The sequence below is a fragment of the Pristis pectinata genome, chromosome 3, assembly GCF_009764475.1.
Source record: "Pristis pectinata isolate sPriPec2 chromosome 3, sPriPec2.1.pri, whole genome shotgun sequence".
NCBI classification, from domain to species: domain Eukaryota; kingdom Metazoa; phylum Chordata; class Chondrichthyes; order Rhinopristiformes; family Pristidae; genus Pristis; species Pristis pectinata.
The window spans coordinates 96,660,539-96,682,407 of NC_067407.1; the positions used below are offsets into that span (position 1 = coordinate 96,660,539).

General features: G+C 38.2%; 1 protein-coding gene across 3 annotated transcripts in view; it reads right to left on the reverse strand.

Moving 5' to 3' along the window:
* The window catches only part of tiam2a (TIAM Rac1 associated GEF 2a), a 217,100-nt gene that overhangs the window by 172,153 nt on the left and 23,078 nt on the right, over positions 1-21,869 (reverse strand). The gene's annotated exons all lie outside the window — the stretch shown is intronic.

Consider the following 21,869-nt stretch of genomic DNA (forward strand, 5'->3'; position numbering starts at 1 on the left):
ACAGTAAAATTACATTGATGCCTGCATCTTTTAAAATATATTTCCCTTTTAGAACTAAAACTGATTCTATTTTTACTATTGCTTCTAGTAGAACATCCCATATACTAAAGCATCCACTAAGAATTATTTTACCAGAATTCTCCCATTGGTCTGTTATTCATCATAAATCAGTGATAAGTAATCTTGTTCTATTTATCATATTAACTCTCAATTTTGAGCTCTTCGAACAAATCTCCTCTCCACCTTAAATCATCTCAAAAAAGGCATCACAAATTACCCGTACAACAAACGTTAAAAGAAAGTATCTGATAAAATACTTTTGAAATCATATTTCATCAATACTATGCATACTGTTTATGGTATTCCAAGGAATACTTATCATTTTATCCATGGAAAACCACCACAACCTCTTAACTCTTGGGTGCATCAGAGACACACTCAAATTACCCTATGATATTTTTCATTTATATCCAAGCAGCCAGTGTTAATTTGATGCCATTGCAGATTATGGTCTCCACACAAAAGGCTGAAGCCAGTCTACCAAAGTTTCCTCAAGTCTAAGGCAAATGTCCCTAACTCCACCCCCTCAACTCAGCTCATATTCCCACCAGTTCTTTTCACAGAGATCCATCTGGTCAATATAAACAGAGGCTCATGAATCAGTATAGCTCAGCAGTAGTTGCAGGTGACCAACTGTTTGAGACCACAGGGGTGATGTAAATCAGGCTCAAGACTAGCTCAAGCTGACAAAAATCAATAGCTTTTGTGAGGTGACAATAAAATGAAGTGATAAATTATGCAAGAAAAAAAAGCATGAAGTACTACAAACCTACTTACTTCTAGCAGGTTTTGTCCAATTTAGAACTAATACCATGATGCTTAAAATAAACATTGCTTGAAGTTCCATATTTGCTTTCAAAGCCAATAGCTCAAGATTTCACTTTTTTTGGGATGGTGAAATAAAAGCACCAAGGTCTGGACTTAACTTAGAATTAACTTGGCAAGTATAATCCGGCACCTATAGAATCCAAGCAGTTTTCAACGGATAATTTAATATCATTCCACAATAAATGCTGTAATTTGAAGCTCAGTCATAAGTGACAATTCTACTTTGTTTCTGCCTTATCTAGCAAGTGAGCTACTTGCCATGTGCAATGGGATATACTTGGCGCATCATGAAGGGTTCAGATAAAATTGTAAACAAGGTCCTTAATAACTGATCCTACTATGAAACTTTTGACTCAAGCTTCAATCATTCCTGTTAGGATACAGTAATTGTAATCAATTCAGTCATGTTTCATATGATCAGAACATTGATATTTGACAGTAAGTGTCTGAAGCACAGGCTTTCAGGACAGTGCTCACTTGTTCGGTGCATGAAGGCAAGACCCTGTCCAGACTTATTCTGAAACTTTAGCATTTCCTGTAATGTTGAGCTATCAAAAAAAAAAGGAACCTTGACTCCAAAAATTCAAATACTGCACATTGAAGTATAAATCTACATAGTACTCTGAAGTAAAAATCAAATTGCCCGACAGTAGCTTGAGTCTGGTTAAATAACTGATATTCTTCTAATGTAAATACATCCACCAACAAACATCCTGTAACTACTACTACTTTTCAGATACCATTCTTTAACAGTTGTTTGCTTAATGAAAAATATTTTGAAGCCTAAATTAAGCTGTTTCCAGAGAAATCCAACAAGGATGCCAACAGCTGAAAAACCTCTAACACTCTTCTCCAGGGGGTGATATTTATTTTGCTTTAAACAGGAAGTTCCCACCACAGCTGATAAATTCCACCCATCCCCTTTATATAGCAATCAGCTTATAAAAGTCAAAAAATTCCATCATTAAGAATAAGAATTCAAAATCATTGTTGGACAAAATGAATTGTTAAAACAGAGCAGGGTTAATACAGGTTGAAACCAGCATTCTATGGTCCGGTACGTTTTAAATCTGTAGTACAGATCTTAATTCTAGCTAAAATCTAAACTTAATTAAGTTAATCTGTACTTAATCTGCACCAACCGGTGCAACTTTTACAATCTTAGCTGACACCATTTGACTTGCAGAAACTTTGGGTTACGAACAGTTTCAACCTGTAATATTTTACATTACAGGGTAATTCTGCTTGGATTTTATTTTACAGGCTGCATCACCAATTTAATTTCCCTTTCCTCATAATTTTGTTTCTTCCTTGTAAATACCTGGTTCCTTTCTACCATCACCACACCACTCCGTGCCCCCCACCCCTCAGGGAGTCTCTTGATCATTTTGAATAAAAGGCCTAAAGACTTTGCTGAAGAAAGATCACCTAAAATTCTCTAGTTTCAAAAATATTCCTCTACTTGCTAAATTTGAAATCTTCATCCTTATTTTCAAATTACTCCATGGTCTCACCCATCACTATTGCTATAAGCTTAAGCCCTGCAAGAAGACCTTGCGATTATATAGCACCTTTAAACCATAAGAAATGCAGTTTCACACGAACCTTGAACAATGAAACAATTTGACCTTGCCACCTGAGATAATAGGGCAGGCGACCAAATAATTGGTGACCTGAATTGCAAGATACATTTTGGAAAAGTTAAACTGTTAAAATTTAAAATTTCACAAACTCACAAAGATTGTTCCATTGTGCCTCCCACAATGAATTAAGGTACATTTGATCTGGAATTCAAACCAGCTTACACTAATGAGACAACAAAAACAAAACTATCAAGAATGTCTTTTATGCTCATTTAAGCAAACTTGTTGATTAACCGCCAGAATCTGGTACACCAGTAATGTTCTTCCAGTGAATAATGTATAAATGCATACATGAGAAAACATAATCCTAAAACTGGAAATGCAACACACTGATCATTGTACTACAGCAATGAATGACCAATTTCAAGTGACAACCATTCATGCTGCAGTCACACATTACAGGTCAGAGATTAATAGCTGCATAGTTCAACTCACTGTTGTTAATACCCAGTTTGTCTCCAACCTGAAACCAAACACGTATATGGTCAAGTGAGTTCTGTGCATACATAGAAACACAGACACAAAGTACAACAGTGACAGTGCCTCTCCTGATACCAGACTCAGACATATATCCTTGCCAGATTCAAGAATTAAGGTTACTTCACAGCAAAGCAGTCGTATTATAATCTACAAGGCTTTCTCCAGTCTCACATCTTATCTGCTTCTTCAGCTCTAAAGTAGAAGCTTCTATCCACGCCTCAAAAACAGCCTTTATGCATTGTTGCAGTACAGATTGTTGAGGGTTTGTAGCAATGAATGAGATTTTGCAAGACATTTCAAGAACACCTGCCGAAAAAGGAATTAATATCAGCCAGTAAAAGTCAATATTACTACTACACTGAATTAAAACTGAGTAAACACCAGAAATATGCAGTAGCAATATTACAATTTGAAAGAAAAATCAAGTTAGCACTTTGGATGCGAGTCATCACCAGAACTGGCATACATTTGAAAGATCTGCCCTGACTGTACTCGGACTGCTGAAAGGTCTGATCCAAAGTGAATAGTCTCCCACTTTCAGATACAAATCATGTGCTGTCCTCTTCTACTACAGTAAAAGTTCAGTTGTCCAGAATGTGCTGAAGCTGACAGGTGGCAGTTAATCAAGTTATATTATCCTGTATTACACTGGAAAAAAATCATACAACAAGAATAATAGAATACATGAGCACATGGAAACTAAGATCATATACTACTCACACTACAATGAGCGCCTACTAAGCGTGTCCAAAACTGCACTCTGTAAACCTGATGCAGGGAGTTACTTTCATATACAAGACAGTTCCGATATGGAATCCAGTCATCTGAAATGTCAGTCACTACAGCTTGCTTGTTTGTAAGAATACCACATAAGCAAGCTTTACTATACTGTGTACGTGCTTCATTTCTGTTGAAAACTCCACACATATTCTTCTGCTTACATTACCAACTATGCTACGTCAGAAATTTCAGACATTAAAACTTATAAATACAGATGAAAATAAAATATTCATCTATTGTGGCTGAGAGGCTGTACTCTTGCAATGCCAATATTAAAATATTTGAGATTTGTCAATAAAGTGCGGTTCCTCCAATCCTCTTTAACCTCCCCGACCCAAAAATGCGGCAATCTTACCAAAAACTACTTAAAATTTAGTTTTGAAGAACACCTTAGAATTAAAATGACAATTGCAGCAGAAACTGCCATTACCTACAGATTAATAATCCCTGGAAATATTTTAAAAACTCCAGCAGACACCAACTCATCATATGCAAAGATTTAGAAATGAACAGCAACCCAGAAACATCACTTACAATAGGCCACAGCAGCTTTGCAGCCTGTTAGGGGCCATTACAAGAATCACATTTTCCAATTTATCCCCACTTATGTCTCAGACCTGTGATTTGCTCCTGCTGCAACATGTAAACTTTGCCGACAACTGCATGAACAGGAAGTTTGGCATATAGAGCACCTGGAAAGTATTGTCTAACACTCCAGACAGTAGACCTTGACAAATCCTAACTTTGTCTGAAAATTGTGCATCATATTTTGTAAAACTGTGTAAAACCATGGCAATTAATCACAACTTTAGAATTGCTTCAAACTGTGAACTCCATTTTAAAAGCGGATCAGAAATAATTGCTTCGACCACCAAAATCTGTTGGAGGATTTTCACTTACAAATGTTACTTTGCCCTTTCAATGCCAACTTTGTTGTATTCTGTGGTTTCTCCATATTGTCCCAGAAAATTGTATAATTAAAAGATGGTCCTTTCACAATTGCAGATTCATGACTCCTAAACAATATTCACCCAAATTTCATGCACAAAGTTTATATTCACTTGCACAAAGAGCAATTTAAGCAACGTCAATGGTTATGTTAACTGTGTTACCATTCAAGCTGCTTCCAAAAGTGCACTGGTACAGTGTGTGTATCTACAGTGTGCATCTTACTAAACTCACATTCTCCCATTTTCAATAGAGGAAAGTGTCACCAGTTACAGCTAATTTCCCACTCTTCAGATGAAAGATGGAGACTAATTATATGACATACCACAGGTTGACTATCGTTACACATTGGGTGTTAAACAAACTCTCACTTGCTTGTAAAGTTCATCTCGCCTGGTTGCTGTTATTCTACCACGTATTTCTGCAAGGTGACTCCGGATCATTGCTAAACTAGCAGTGCAATTTTGCTAATAACAAGGTGGGCTCCAGCGTCCTGGAAAAAAAGTTGCATCCAAGAGCCCACCTAACACCGGTATGAGTTGTTGGAGATGCCATTCAGCCACAACCTGATACTGGTTAAGTTCATGTATAATTAGCAAAAATACTGAACAGTTATATAAAATTATTCATAATTTTCAGAGCAAGATCTAGCACAGCTTAGAACATGTGGCTCAGGTAGGATATCAAATTTTTTTTTAAAAACGGCAAATAAAACATGGCAATTTTAAACAGCACATTCGTCATGGCACGAAGCAATTTACAAGCACAAACATTAAAATAAAGAGAACTTCATATACAATAAAATTTCTACATGCATGAGGCTGCTTACTTCTACTTTTTCTAAAATGTTAATTTAATTGAAGTCCAAATTTCAAGCAAACGTTCACTTTCATTGCTTTCTACAATAGTCCAAAATGGCCCTGCAGTTCCGTAAAGGAAGTCAGCACTTTAAACTTAAAGTCATTAATACTTCAGTGGAAGTATTTGTGCCTAGGACCATTAATAAGCTCCTAGAATACATGAACAGCACATGTCGTTTTCATCTTTCAGCTTTCAAAGTAGAATGCAAGTTAATTTATGCTTCCCAAGAGTTCTAAACCATAGCAATAATTAAAATTCAGTAGTTTATGATGCAAGGCAGCAGAATAATAGCACCAGACAGATAGTTGCACACCAATACATGTCTAAGACGCCAATCTGGCAAACTGAAGATTTGATTGTCCTCTTTCCTGCTCCTTCACCTGAAGCAATGGGAAAATCCTAGCACCATACAGCACTGCCTGCTAAGTCCAGTAAAACATCCTCCAAATACAAAGACTTCCAGTGCCACTTGTTGTTCAAGGCTCTAGCTGTGGGTCCTGCCAGGTAGTGTCACAGCTATCTTGAAAGCAAAAGGAAGCATAAGCTGAAATCTGAAATAAAGTACGAAAATAGAGGAAAATCACTAAGTCAGGGAGGGCCTACAGAGAACAAACAAGATGATGTGTGAGCTGTGAACCACTTGTCAGAACAGTTCTTAACAACAGAAAGTTTTCCGAAAAGAGCTCTACACATGCACACATTCATAAACGGTGAAAGCATGGGGGCAGGTGTACTTACAGAGTATTAATATTAAAATCAACAGCAGATACACAGAAAATATGTTTCTATATGCACAGGATGCACTCCAACCTACAAGCATCCAATCCCAATGATGTGTTGAATACCCCCAGTGGCACTGTGCCCCAGTGGACAGCTGTGTCTGGAATCCTTATCGACCCAAAAAGTTTGGGCTGGTTACAAACTTTGTGTTTGGCAGAGCTTTCCACAATTTAAAAGTCTGTATAGTGGGGGGGGGGGCAGAATGAGTCCTGTCTTCATTTTAAAAAATCTTCATATGAAAAAGAATGCAAGTTCTCCCATATATATTTTTAAAGTTTTTTTCAAGATAGTAGTAGTAATAATAAAATGTTTCATTGTAATCATTAATGACTGGATACAGTACATATTATATTAATTTAATTATGGGCAGCGTTAGGGTGAATATTTGATGAAAGTAAATTATAGCAAGTGTTTGTATAACGGTTTGATATGGGTTACCACAGAAAATGGACAGATAGTTCACAGGAATGGGACCCTGACATAACTGCCCTGACATAACTGGTTGACTGCCTGTAATGTCAAGTCCCTCAAAGCACAATACTTCAACGTTCCCGATATTCAGTAACAAAAACAATAAACATGCATTAATCTATGTTTCATATGAAGAGATATCTAATTTTCCTCCTTGGAGGATTTGATAGACATGTTGAACAATAAATTGTTTTTCTCAATAACATGCTCACATATGCAGGTGCTGATTACTCCTAAAGTGCATTGTTGTCCATCTCAATTGGATCTCCCAGTAGGCTTTTAGACAAAGCCATCCATTAATATCAGTGACGTTACAACGTTCACATGCAGTTGTTTCTTTGTTGTGGTCAACTTCCAATTATGGATAGTATAATAATTACATTGTGTGCCTGTGGTTCCCTATAGTATTACACACAGCAGTATTGAGAGGCATGGATGTCAATCAAACAGATGCTGTCTGGATCACTTTGATAAAGTTTAGCTGCAGGCAAACAAAATATACATTGTGAAAACACTAACCTCCTTAGCTGTCAATTATAACTAAGGCAACTGATACCACTCCTGCAGAGATATTTATAAATATATTTTCCATAGGTCAGATGGGATGATCTCTTGGGGAGAATTCATTGCCACCAGCCTACAAAGCCCAACAAAAGGAAAGGAAATAATTTCCATGAAATCACAGGAATTGGGCTCGAGATTACAATTACTCAGTAATTTTCAACTTGTATGAAGCAGGGTGGCAGAAAAAAAAGGTTACCAGGGTAAAATGTTATAAAAGGGATGTGTTGTACTAATATAACACATTCTGAAGGAGTACTTCCTTCGGAAGCCCCAGCCTGCCAAATCAGGCTCTTAATGATTTAGCTGTGCATAAACCACTACGTGCAAGATTTGATGAAATGCTACTGATGAAATCCTGAAAATCCATTGTTTTCCACTACAGAATTCATCATCCTTAGACATTTCCTTCCTGCTGTTTCTGCTCTCTTCTATATCTGTGTACATCTCATCCAGGGTTATGGATTTCTGGCGCAGTCCAGAGACTTGGGCACAAATCTCAAGGCTGACACTCTGATAGTGCAGTGTCACTCAGTACACCATCAGAGGTTCCATTTCTTGGAGGAAATGCTAAATTGAGGCCTTTTATGCTCACCTGACAGAGCAGCCAAGATTCCTATTTTGAAGAAGAGCAGGGTGAATTATCCCCAGTCCCTGACCAATTGCTATTATTCATTCAACATTATAAACACATTATCTATCACATGGCTATTTGCACAAGTTTGTGCAAAGTCGCATATTTCCCCCCATTACAACTGTGACTGCATGTCAGAATTAGAGTCAAGGGCCCAAGACAGGCCTTTCCTCAATGTTCAGGAAATGGGCCGAGTCATTCATTGATGCTGAAACTACTTCAGGGTGAGGCTATGGTTGTTGGAGTAACTCCAATATTTATGGAGCTATCTGCTTAGTAGATTAATGAGGTTTCCTTTAGCTCTGTAATTTCTCCATTTCCACAGGAAGTTTATTGGAGGCAAGGTGCAACACTGCAACAAGAAATATTGAGAATGGTGGGGTAATGATGCAAATTTGTTTGATGCTGGTCTTCACTGAGAATGGTGTAGGTTTATTGGTTAGTATCACAACTTGCATGGCCTCATACAGCAAATGCAAGTTGGAGATGAATTTGGAAGATGGTGTTCCACAGTCCCTCTCAAATGGTAGTGTCAAAGGCTTTAGTATAATTAAAGGAAGTCATATAGTGGTTGGTGTTGCTCCCTGCATTTTTCTTGGAGGTGTCATATTGTGAAGATCTTGCCCATTGTGCCTCCAGATGGATGGAATCCACTCTGAGTTAGGGAGCAGCTCTTTGGCAACTAGGAGGAAGTGGTTGAGGAGGACCCTAGCGGTAATTTTCCTTCTGGCAGACAGCAGGGAGATCACAGCTGAACTTAACTCCTTGACGGAATATGGCCATGATTAAGGAGTCTCTGAGATCCCCTGATTTATCTTCCACTTCCTAAATGTGAGGGATTGTGAAAATCATGATATTGAGATTGTGGATGTGTGTCTGAAGTTCCTTACCACCAAGTTTTAGGATTTCAGTGGGGAAGCAATCTGCACCCGATGCCTTGTTATTTTTGGGTTGGGAAATGACCTCCTTGACTTCTTATCAGTCAGGGGTGATAACAAGGCTGGCCCAAATAGATTATTGCCAGATATGGATTTGTGTCAAGTTCCTTACTGCCAAGTTTTAGGATTTCACAAATCTCCTTTCAACTTTCCCCCTCTCACCTTACATTTCTGCCCTCTGGGGAAAAAGACCAGCTATCCTGTCTATGCCTCTCATAATTTTATACATTTCTGTCAGGTTGCCCTTAGCCTCCCACACCAAAGGAAACAATCCAAGTTTGTCCAACCTCTCTTTTTAGCTAATACTCCCTTATCTAGACCACATCCTGATGAACCTCTTATGCACCCAATTCAAAGCCTCTACATCCTTCCTGTAATGTGTCAACTAGAACTACAAGCAATACTCCAAATGTGGCCTAACCAAAGTTTTATACAACTGCAACATGATTTTCCAACTTTTACATTTAATGCCCCAACTGAATATGGCAAGTATACCATATGCCTTCTTCACTACCCTATTTACTTGTGTTGCCATTTTATGGACTTATGGGAGTTATGGACTTGCACCCCAAGATCCCACTGTACATCAATGCTCTGTGGATCTCATGAGCCTTAATCTTCTAGATCAGTCTGCCAAAGGGGACCTTGTTGAATGCTTTAGTAAAGTCCACGTACACAACATCCACTGCCCTATCCTCAAAAAGAACTTCTCCCACCCTCAAAAAAACTCAATCAAGATTGTAAAACATGACGTCCACCGCAATGAAGCCATGCTGACTATCTCTAACAAATCCATGCTTTTCCAGATGTGTGTAGTTAAGTTTGCATATAATTAGCTCTTCAATCTTCTTGTCATACTCATCAAACTAGATGCCAATGACATTGGATTTCAGGATAGCTCATAAGCTGTGAACACCTTAGGCTGGGAGTTATCTGTGAAGTGCTGTCTCAGAAGAGCAAACTACGGTGTTGGGGAGGCGGGGGGTGGGGGAGGAAGAGAGGGGAGGAGAGAGGGGGAAAGGGTGCATGGAGAGCTTCAATGTTGATCATTTTGCAGTAACGTTTCTGTGGGGCATTGACCGTGAGTCCAGCAGTGAATTGGTGCCTGACACATGAACATATTTGCAGTCTCTCACTGGGATAATCATGTACTACAACAGGTGCAGTGTTTGGACTGGACGTGTTTCCATGTCCTGTGCTTGTCCCTCTGATGAAACATTGTGCACGTAATGAAAAGGCTGTGCTCAAGTATTTTGTCAAAGAACCACTGGAGACAATGTCCCTCCTCCTTCCTTTTAAATCACACTTTGCTGGAGGATTGCATCCCTTCCCACCCTGGAGAAACAGCCCAGGATGAGTTTAATTCCCTTTGGGATGTAGATCAGGACTTCTTCAATGTCAAAGAAGTTCTCTTTGGATCATCTGAAGCTTTCATGGTTAGAGCATGCAGTGCTGACTACAGCATGTTGGCTCCATGTTAGAATAAGCTGAAGGGTAATAAGACATTCACTGATTTTACAGGGGGAAGTTGCTGAGAGGTCCCACTGTTACATTCTTAATGGCACAGCTCACTAGGAAGAAGACATTCCTCTTCTGGTTTGCCCCTCCAGATGAAATGGCACCCAACACCTCGTTACTTAATTGTCCATTTCCTGCCTAACATGTCTGCCTCAGTGCAGTGATGTTGATCAATGTATCAGTGTCAAACTACAATAACAGGGAGGGTTTCATGTTGTTCACTATTGAGATTGTCCATGAAGGTCCCCAGGGTCCTGCTTTCCACTCCAGTAACTACACTACAGCTTCAAGTTCACTAAGTCAAGCTGCATTATGCATATGATACTTGCATTTTCACACACTTGGGAGGTCAAGCTCCAGGATATCGTTTACTCATTGACCTAAGCATACTAGAGGATGGGCCTTACAATCAACATTCACAAGACCTCTAGCTCATGATCACTCAGAAGAAATTCAAGATGGTCCTAGTGCTGAGAATCTTGAGGCCATAGAGTCCAAGTTGTTTTAATCAGTGACCTTGCTCACACCAGGAGTTCTTGTTTGTTCAAGATTTCAATCATCAGTATTCTGTTTGAATTTAACCATATACTTTTCTTCCCACATCTCAAATTCTTCTTTGAATCTTAATTCTTGAACCAGTTCAATAACCACCTCTAATCTTTCTCCCGATTCTCTTTGCTGCTTAGAATTGAAAAGCATTTTTACATGCACTTCAGTAACTGTAACAAAAGGGCCTGAGATTTCCTTTTGCATGTGTCATTTCTTTTGTTAATGTATCTTTACTGAAAATGAACAATGAATCAGAGCTGATATGATTGTTTTTGCATACATTTTTATTTTTTGACAAGTGGTAACATAAAGTACAACAGAGTGATACAATACAGAAACATGTCCTTCAGTTCACAAAGTCCACAATGACTATCAACCACCCATTTACACTAATCCTACGTTAATCCAATTTTTTTGAAATTCTCCCCACATTCTCGTCAGCTTCTCCCAGATTCTACCATTTATCTACGTACTGGAGGCAATTTAAATGGCCAGTTAACCTACCAACCGGCATATCTTTGGGATGTGGGAGGAAACCAGAGCACCCAGAGGAAATTCAAGCAGTCGCTGGGAAAGCGTGCATGCTCCACGCAGACAGCACCCGAGCTGAGAAGCTCTACTAGCTGCACTATTGTGCCGCCCCAACAGTATAGCCATTGACAAATCGCCCACCCTCACACTTCAAACTGTGCAATGGTATTTAACACAGCAAAATAAATGCCAAAAAGTTAAACATTGATTTTACACATTGAAGTAGTTAAATAAATAAAAATATTGTCAAGCTTGCACAGATAAAAAGAGGGACAATGTTTAATTCCAGTTTAATTAATCTCATTTACACCAGCACTGAAAGGATTCGAATGGATTATGTTCACAATTATGAACAGTAGCCAGAATCTCCTCCACTGGTTGATATTTGTTACCACCACGACATGAGTGAAAGTTGAATAGAGACAGGACTGGATTTCATTTGTGGTAAATCTCCACCCCTCCCCCAAAATCATAAATGATGGCCAGTTAGAATAGGTGACTGCCATCTGTTGACAGTTTCCTCAGCAAGAAGTTAGCACCCTCAGGAGACAAAGTTGGAAAAAAGCTGTTCAAGAGAGAAAGGAATGAACTTATTTTTTTAACCAATCCAAGCTGACATGCAGTACTTAGATAATTTTATTTCTCTTTGGAGATTTTAATACCTTCATCTTCCAATGCGTGTTTGGAAAAACATAGGGAAATGCCAACACCGGCACATAACAAGGAACTATACACTCCCTTGACCATCACAAATGCTTTACACCCAACTCAGAACAACCCACAACATACATTGTGACAGTGTGGTTTTCAATCTCCAAACCAAGCACGACATTGTTCTTAAGAGTGCACTCTTACAAACTCATCATAGTCAAGTTTGTGATAGCTGAGGAGCATAAGTTTTTTTTCCCCAGTTATTCAAATCCAGGAAGGAGATAATTGCTCCAATAATGTTTTCACTCAAAATTGGTATTGGTTTAGCTCTATTCATAGACAAATACATCAGCATAGTTGAGTGCTCCACCACAGTTGAAAGGGCTCTCGCCCAGGTCTGTTCTATTTCCCCACACTTCCGCTCTCACCCAGAACAAAGAGGGAGTTCCCCTTGTCCTCACTTCACACCACTAGCCTCCTCCACAAATTCTACCGCCAACCAGATGTCATCATCAGACAAACTACCAAGTATTCCAACTAATTTTGAAGAAAATGGGGAACCAAGAAAAAAATGTTCCACTGACTGGAGTCATCCTTGGCAAAATAAAACTTTGTGGCTGCAGAGCAATCATCTCAGCCCTTCAAGATTTCCTCTGGGCGGTATCGTAGGCCCAACCATATTCAATTGATTCAATGACTTTCCTTTCATTAAAAGGATTAAAAGTGCTGACGTTTACAATTCTTCCAATAAGGTTTCAGTCTAGCTACACATGCAGCAATGCCTATACAACATCCAGGCTTCAGAAAGGTGGCAAGTAACATCCACCCTGCACAAGTGCCAGGTAATGACCTCCCCCACCCCACCAAGGAAAGTCGAATCACTTTCATTACATTCATTGACACAATCTTTGTGAGATTTGCATCACTGATCAGAAATTTAACTGGACCAGCACGACTGTGACTGAAAGAGCTATTCACCTTTCTCAAATAGTTCTTCAATTAATGCAAGGAAAAGCAAGGTTTTTTTAAAAAACAGAATGCAGTGACCTGCCAGATTACCCAAAGCCCAGGAGATCTCGTAGGCCTGGCTACAATCCCAGAAAAATCATTCCAGCAAAATTTATAGGTTTAAAGGTGAATGGGACAATTCTAATATTTTACTTCATAAAATATTAACCATGATGAATTTTGAGAACATTAGTTAGCCTAGAGAGAGATCAGAACATTTCCCAGCAGAGAGAAACTTGAATATCCACACTTGCTAAATGCAACTAGAAGTAAACAGGAAAACTCCAGCAGCTAGAATTAGGCTTTAAAACCAGAACAGACCTCAAGGAAGTACATTTTGAATTGTTTGCTTGGGAGTAAAATTTTGGCCTGGTACTTCTTGAGACTTCCAACACTAGGTTTGTTTGATCTGCCAAAGACCCAGGAAATTATGACACAAGTGTGCTACAAATTATTTCACACACTATAAATTTCCTGAGAGTTTTGAGCCTCTTCAAAATTCTTAATGATGTGAAATGAACATATATATTTGCCTATCTAGTTAGTCAAGAATTGCAAATTACTTGGCCATATGCCAATTTTATCAATACACCCATGAATAATGGCATAAATGGTTTTTTTAAAAAAATCAGGAGCTCAAAAGACAGTTGAAAAAAGTAAAGCTCGGCTATTCAACTTCAATAATTGGAATGAGGAAGCTGCTGGGCTACAGGGTCGGTGCCAAGGGAGCCATCAGTTCCATAACCCTAACAAATCTTCATCAATCTTGGGTTTAAATTTTTCAATTAACTCAACTTGAACTGCAAGAGAGACCCCATTTCAAGATTTGACACATTCCTCTTGATATCACCCCCAAATACCTCACCTGTTATTTTAAGGTTCTTGGGTAGAGAAGTTTTTCTTCATATACCCTATCACTTTCTTAAATCACTGAATACTTAAAACAGATGACACTCTAATCTTCTACATTTAATAGTGCACAATTCAGGTCCCAGAGAGCAGCAACAAAAATATCTTGCTTAGGTCTATCTAAAAGATATTAGAACGCCATTTGCTCAAAGGAAAAAAAACTGGCTGCATTCATCTAAATTTTCTCTATGAAATCTATCAAACCAATTATGAAGTAAAAACACAGCAAATGGATGGTATTCCACTGTTATATATTAACATAACATAAATAACTGCAACAGTATTATATAATTGCCTAGAGCTTAGAGAACTTCTCAATAATTGTGCACTTGAAATGTTTATAACTTCCACGTGTACAGACCAAGAGCTCGGAACTGGGAGTAACCTAAATAGCACAATTTATGATCAGTGTGGACATAATGGCCATAAGACTTCCCCTTTGAGGAATTCCAATGATTATGTGACAAGGACAATACCCAGGGGCAATGTCACTATTGTAGTAAAAGTAAAAATTCTCCTTCAGACTTACTTTTGCAAATTGTATTCTGCGTCATCTTATCCAGATACAAATCCAAATCTAATTAGATCCAGATTAGTTCAATATTTAATTGAAATAAAATTTCATTGAACAAACTATGCCTCATATCCAGTGTAGAGAACTTGTGCAATATATTTCTTTTATGAAAACATCACAATCACTTCATTAGGAATAAAACTGAATCTACCTCAAATAGTGCAAATATTTTTATTGTGCATAAAAACAATGAAACCCTGAAGGGCTAGATACACAATGGATATTTGGCAAACACTTACTTCAAATGCCTTTGATTAAAAATCCCAAGCACATACAGTACATATCAAGATTCAATTGCACTTGATATTCTCTCCTGGAAAAGTGGAAATACAGAAGTCTCACATTTAAAAGCCAACCCATTAATCAGGAGCTGTCTAGTTCTGCAATAAAACAGTACTTTTCTTTAGCAAGCTGCCTATAATTTTTTCATTAAAAAAAGATCCCAGATGCAACCTTCTAAAACTTCTGTCCTCTCTGTCATCAGGAAAGATTTAGCAATGGCAGCTACCTTGCTCAAGTTTCTCTCCTCCGACCCCATCACCCCACCTGCCTTTTATAAGCGGCAACGCATTGCTCTGCAATCAACCATCAGGATTATTAAGCAATCTATTCCAATGCAACTACTATCAGAGAAGCTCAATTAAATCCCATCGGAATCAGAAGACACACATTTTATAAACTGTACAAAAATACTATGCCATATATGGTAAAGATACATGGATGTCAATAAGAACCAAAATCATACCAAAGAAGTTCTTAAATCTTCCATCCCACCCTCATATTCAAAGATAAAGTGGTGGCATGGCTCATACATGATTATTATGGCATTTTCCAATAAAAGTGCCAGCTCTTCCATGCTGTTTTCCTTTCCATAAACTACAGCACATGCATTCCCATCAGTGGTACCAAAAACACAACTTTCTAAATCGCAAATTACCATCCATAAAACCACGCAATAATAAAACTGCAATGGTCAACACAAAATATTATTTACTAATGTATGTTGTGATCTAGTAGGAAATGAATTTCTTTTTATTTTACCTATTTAGTTCTGAAAGCTAATTCTTTAAAATCCATTAAAATCTCTAGATATGTGATTACTGCCTTGAAAAGGGGGCAGAAGTGAAAGGTCAATGGGCAAGAATGCATCCATGTGCATGCCTATTGTATCAATTGGCAGAAACCGAACAGGAGTGACTTGAAACACATTTACTTTCTTTCAACTGATATTGATTAGCTTGCATCATAAGCATAAGTGCAATGATGGCTAAACAATGGGAGCACCAGTGCGTTTCTGGCACTTAGAAAGTAAAAGTCCAAACCAGGCCCACCATGGTTCATAACTTCACCACTTGGTCAGATTGGCCAAGATCAATTTTTGCTACTTCTGATTTTACAATCACTGATATCCAATTAATTCATGGTCTCCACCATATCACAGACAATCCTGTTCTTTCCATCCCTTTCCCTCTCTCCAACTTAAAGCACATTTTGTTTTCTCAGCCTTTCCAGTTCAGATGGAGGATCATTAGACTAAACACTAACCCTGTTCCTCTTTCCATAGATGCTGCCCATCCTGCTGAATGTTTCCAGCCCTCGTTTTAGATTAAATCTCAATTAAATCATTTGCCTCAAGCCTTAGTCTTGACACACAACTGGAAGAGACACCCAAAATTACATATTTCATAAAAGCCAGAATACTTATTCAAAATCAGTAACAAAGAATTCCGATTCACAAGTATTTCACTACCTTGAAAAATAACTGGTAAGTAACATTTCTCTTGCAGAACAAATGTTACATTCAAACATAATTCAATTATTAGGTTTACCCTTCCCATTTGCTTTACACATTTTGATCGAAGAGTTCTCTGTTCTCCAATCACTCTCTGGGGTACGAACTGGTTGTAATAATCCTGAAAAGGCTCTCAACACCAATCACAGAAGAACCCTTTTACAAAGAGCCAACTCTGGTGTACTCAAAGTCTCAGTCAGTGCTTTAAACCAGGACAGTTAAATTGCTCAGTTTTTCAGCAAAGAATGAACGTTTTATTTTGCTAATTAACATTGACTGCATTGTGAAACCACACAAAGGCCAAGACAGGAATTTGATCACTAAAGTTCACTGAAAACTTTTTTAAAAAAGCAGCAATTTTTATTCATCACATTTAATCTCAACATTTCACAAAAATCTGGAATTCCTAAAGCCAAAGCATTGCTAAAAGATTGCAAAAGCTTCAAGATGTAATACCATTCATTAAAGCCTCAAGATATAGATATCATTCATTAAAAGCAATAGATATTTAATGGCAAGCAGAAACAATTGGGCATTTTAAAAATCTGCTTCAATAGCTAGTATGTGAAACACCAAATTTTAAAAAAGGCAACACATTTAAGTACAGCTATGGCAAAAAAAAAATAATTTCTGTTATATATTGTTGACTGTTATGTCCATTTTAAGCAGCACCTAAAGTCCAAGAGCATTATCAATGTTCCTACCATTTGCCCTTCTTCAGCCCATTCTACTGCAACCACCCCTGTTCCGCCTGCCCATGCCTTCCACCTCCACGATACGTCTTACACTAAGGCCTCATGGTTACAGATTTCACCTGGGCATTTAAAATTCATGTTCTGCACAATTCTACTTCTGCATTCCTCTTAAGGGAATCAACTCATTCATCGCAATAATTCAGTCCTTCTGGAGTGCTTTGGTAAATCAACACTTTACATCTGTTTCTAATATTCCCATTTGCTCACTTTTTGATTATTTTAACTGATGTATTTTTAAAGAGTTATGGCTAGGGAATAATCACAATGAATGCTTTTCTAAATAACTATGAATCTATCCTCTCAGGTAATTGGCTAGAATCAAGTAAATTTATCACTATGCTGCTAAACATGAAAGAATGAAACCTAGTTGTATCTGAGCCATGACAGCCAAGTTAGCTAATAATATAGAGATAAAATGCATTACATTAAGACTTGCATAGGATCTTGAATGTAGTGGAATTTATTAGGAATGAACAGACATGAAGAATGGGAGAGAAAGATTTGAAGTTAGCAAAAATACATGTTTTCATAGGACCGTAAAGAGGCAAGAGAAAAGGGAACTGCAAGGTTTAGCATTTGGGAATGGATTGGGTTGATTTCAATTAGAACTAAGGCTGTAAAGAGATTTTTAAACAGAGACAATGATTTTTAATTGATTAAAGTAGGAGAGCAATTGGCAATTAATCATGGCTGAAGGGGGTCAATACAGGAATAGGATATGGGTGAATTGGATATAAAATTAACTGGAATTTCTGAACAACTTGATGTGGACTTGAACCATGTTCAGTAGCAAGCAGGATACAGAGGTTCTGTGGGGCCAGTTCAGGTGGGGCAATGGAAACAGCAACAGGATGTGGAATTTCTGCAGAAAACCAAACTATTCTCTTTAGCCTTGCCATTGCTGACCAGAGGATAGTTCTGCTTTATCCATAAATGAACTGTAGAACTTGGGATATGCCAGGAAGCTGGCAAATGATTTATTGATAAGGTTGCTGAAGAGGCTGCAGTTAAATAGGAAAGATTAAGAATGGAATCAAGGGGCAGACACAAACAAATTGAATTCAGGACCAGAACCATGAGAAGGCGTTGTACCGCACCACAAGGGAAAGCAATGAATGATTGGCCAGTTGACTACAAAGAACCATGCTCAAAGAATCCTTGATGCAGTTTACTAAAACCAGATACTTTTTCTGAGAACACTCAGAATGGTTACATTAATATTGAAATAAATTTGAATGACATATGCAATATGCAATGACATTACAAAAGATTAGTAAAAAGCCGTAATGCCAGTAGATATGTCATCAAAACCAGTCAAAAACTTATTGATAATACTGCCCAAGTACTGAACAGTAGATAAATGGGACATTACAGGATTGAGGGGATTTATCTGATAAAACTTCATATGGGCTAAATGTTCACGTTACATAACCAGAATGATGCTTACCAGTACAACCAAATTTATCGGGGAACTGTAATCAATATGAAAAGCAAGCTGTGCATAATTCAAAGATGAAGAGGGAGAAACTATCTTGAGCAACAGAAGCGAAAAGATGACAATACAATGCAATTTTTTTAAATCTATGAAGTTTTAAATGCAAAAGGAAAGATTGCTTAAGCATAATGGACTTGGCTGATAAAGGCAGATATGCACTACAGCAGAAGAAATAAAATTGTCCTTAACTATTTATAAAAATATCACTGCACTGAATCTAGCTGCTTACAATTATGTAAAGGATCACAATTGCAATTCAAACCAATTTACTTCCTTTCTTTGAATTGTCTCTGCTTCCGTATCAGCTCCCAAATGCCAAACTTCTACCTGAGCCCACATATGATCTCAACAACTGGTCGCACTCCCACATCATTTCATCTCGAGAGGAATGTCAGATTCTGCTGAGTTTTCTCAAATTCCCAGGTCCAGGAAGTTGGTCAGGAAATGCCATCAGTGAAAACTGGTCAGCCAGGGACAGTGCACTTGGAATATATGCAAAGAGCGCTACATTTCCTAGAAAGGTGAACAGCAGTTTCCTGAACTAACATTTGAAAAAAAAATGACAAAGTTCTTTTACCACAAACTCAGTGGGTAGTAGTGGTAACAGGATTTAATGATGGAAAGAAATAAAAATGTGTTGAAAAGATTAGATGAAAAAAAAGGTAGGAAAATGCCTGTATTGAACAAAAACATTAACATTAGCATGCTTATTGCTGTAAATACTTCATGATAACATGGAAGGGCCTTTCAGTCTAATATACAAGATGCATGGAGGTAGTCATAACGGTAGGTAAGAGGGGAATAAAAGTTTAAATTGCAACACTACTTTAAAAGACACCTTAAAAGGTGACAAAAAAATTCTAGAGTAATTCAAGGACCAATTGTGTGCTAGAAGAGTAGCAAACAGTGACAGAACAGATCAACTACAATCCCATTGACCAGCACCTATTCAGGGAAATCCTACACACTAATGGCTGCAAGTGTGCAAGTTTTGCTGTGCGGGTGTGTCCAGGGCACAAATTGTATTCGTATCTGGAACTCAAGTGACAAATGGTTCGGCCTTTTTACGGTCAGGAAGCCCACAAAAGCAGGAATTTTTTGTTGCTTTCACTAAGAGAACTATTAAGAAAGTGACAGGTAAATGGCTAGCTTATTTCAGATTCAGAATAGTTTGTTATATACACCAGGGTGCAATGAAGTTCCTTGCTCACGCGAAGCTCACAGAGTATACAGCAAACAGTAATAATAAATTCAACAAAAAATACAGCAATGAGCACAAAACAGCAGAGTGGTGCAAAGATTGTAGTGCAATCTGAAGTGGTGCAAAAAAAAAACGCAGAAGTGACAATAATAGAATAACAGAGAGATAGAGTTAAGATTCTGAGAACATGGCAGGACAATTGGGAAGGTGTGAAAGAGGTGATTGGTTCAGGTCTGATAGCAGTGAAGTCCAGGCGTTCAAGCTCCTGTATGTTCCCCCAGAAGGTAGAAGAGAGAAAAGGGAATAGCCAGGGTGGGAGGCAATACTATTAGCCTTCCTGAAGCAACGCACCATGAAGATGGACAGGATGGAAGGAAGTAACAAACCCATGTTTGTCACTCTCTGCAGGTTCTGTAGGTCCAGAACAGAGCAGTTACTACACCAGGCTGAAATGTAACCCGTCAGGATACCTTCTATAGCTTATTTGTAGAAGTTCAAGAGAATTCTCCTAGACAAGCCAAACCTTCTCAGACGCCGAAGAAAGTAAATACTCTGATGCGCTTTTTGAGTACTGCATCAACGTGGAGGAACCAGGTGAGTTTGGTGGCAATACGAATTCCTGGGCTGTGCCACAAGCGACAGGCACATGCTATGGTAATGAGCTTTTGGTTTGGCCGTGCAGAGTTCAGGCTCATCCAGATGAAAGATCAAAGGCTGCTGTTAGTGAAGCAGATTTAAAAACCTTTTCTTCCAATTCATCCATGTTGAATTCAAGCTTACGTAAAGTAAATATGTAACATCACACCAGTAATAAATGTTTCTTTAAGAAAAGAACAAATGAGATTTAAAATGCCGTTTTCAGGTACACGTTAACATTTAATAACTGGCCAGTTTTGGAAGCCCTCATGCCATCTCCATGTGTTGCAGATGCATTGCCCTGCTCACAATAATGAACACCTCTGCTTGGAGGCCCCTGACCTTACCTGACAACACTGACTCCTGTTCGAGTCTCCTCCTCTCCTGCAGCTCCCATCAAGGAGACTTCAGGCTCCTCACTTGGCAGCCATCTGTCTGAGGAAATCTTCCACAATACTTATGTAGCTTGTAAAAGGAAACCACTATATTTTTAGAAAGCAATCTTGATTATGTCATCAAGTGCTGTGAATCTTTCAATTGACGTCTACCTAAACACAAAATCACACCTCTCTATAAGTTCAAGAATATTTAACCACTGTGGAATTTATTTGGAGCCAGGTTTATAATTTGAGTTGGAGCTCTTCAGTGATGGTATTGGCTCAGTAAGTGAATATCTATAATGCATGATACTGGGACTTGGGAATCAAGCATTTTCCAGATGGTTCCCTAATCAGGACCAAGTTAGCTCTTGGCAGGGTCGGCTCTCCTGGACTACAATTACATTCAGCTCCCAAGCGAGAGGTAGGGACAAGAAGTCAGTCAGCATGCAAACAGCTGATTGCTCTCAACTGGGTAGTATTTGTGTGCCATCATCAGGCAAACAGGAAACTGGAATCCACTACCCACTTAGAAAAGCAAAGTAGAATGGGAGAGAAGGAGTGAAAGTATTTTAAGTTTACTTGGGGTAGAGGAAATGATAAAATGAATGATATTGGCAGTGTGCCAAAATTCTCATTTAGTCTTTTATGGAAGAAAGGATTCAAATACCTGAAGGGCAACTTTTCAAACCAACCAACATTACTTAACTTGGCACCAGGTTTAAATTATAAATCTTCACAGAGAGCACTACACAATGTTTCAATGAAAATTTGGTAGAAAGCACATGTAACCTAAAACTTACATTAATTTCTAAACCAAATATAAAACATCTTCCCATTCAGAAATCAAATGCTGTTTGGCAGCAATACAAAGGAGTGGATTTTAAAA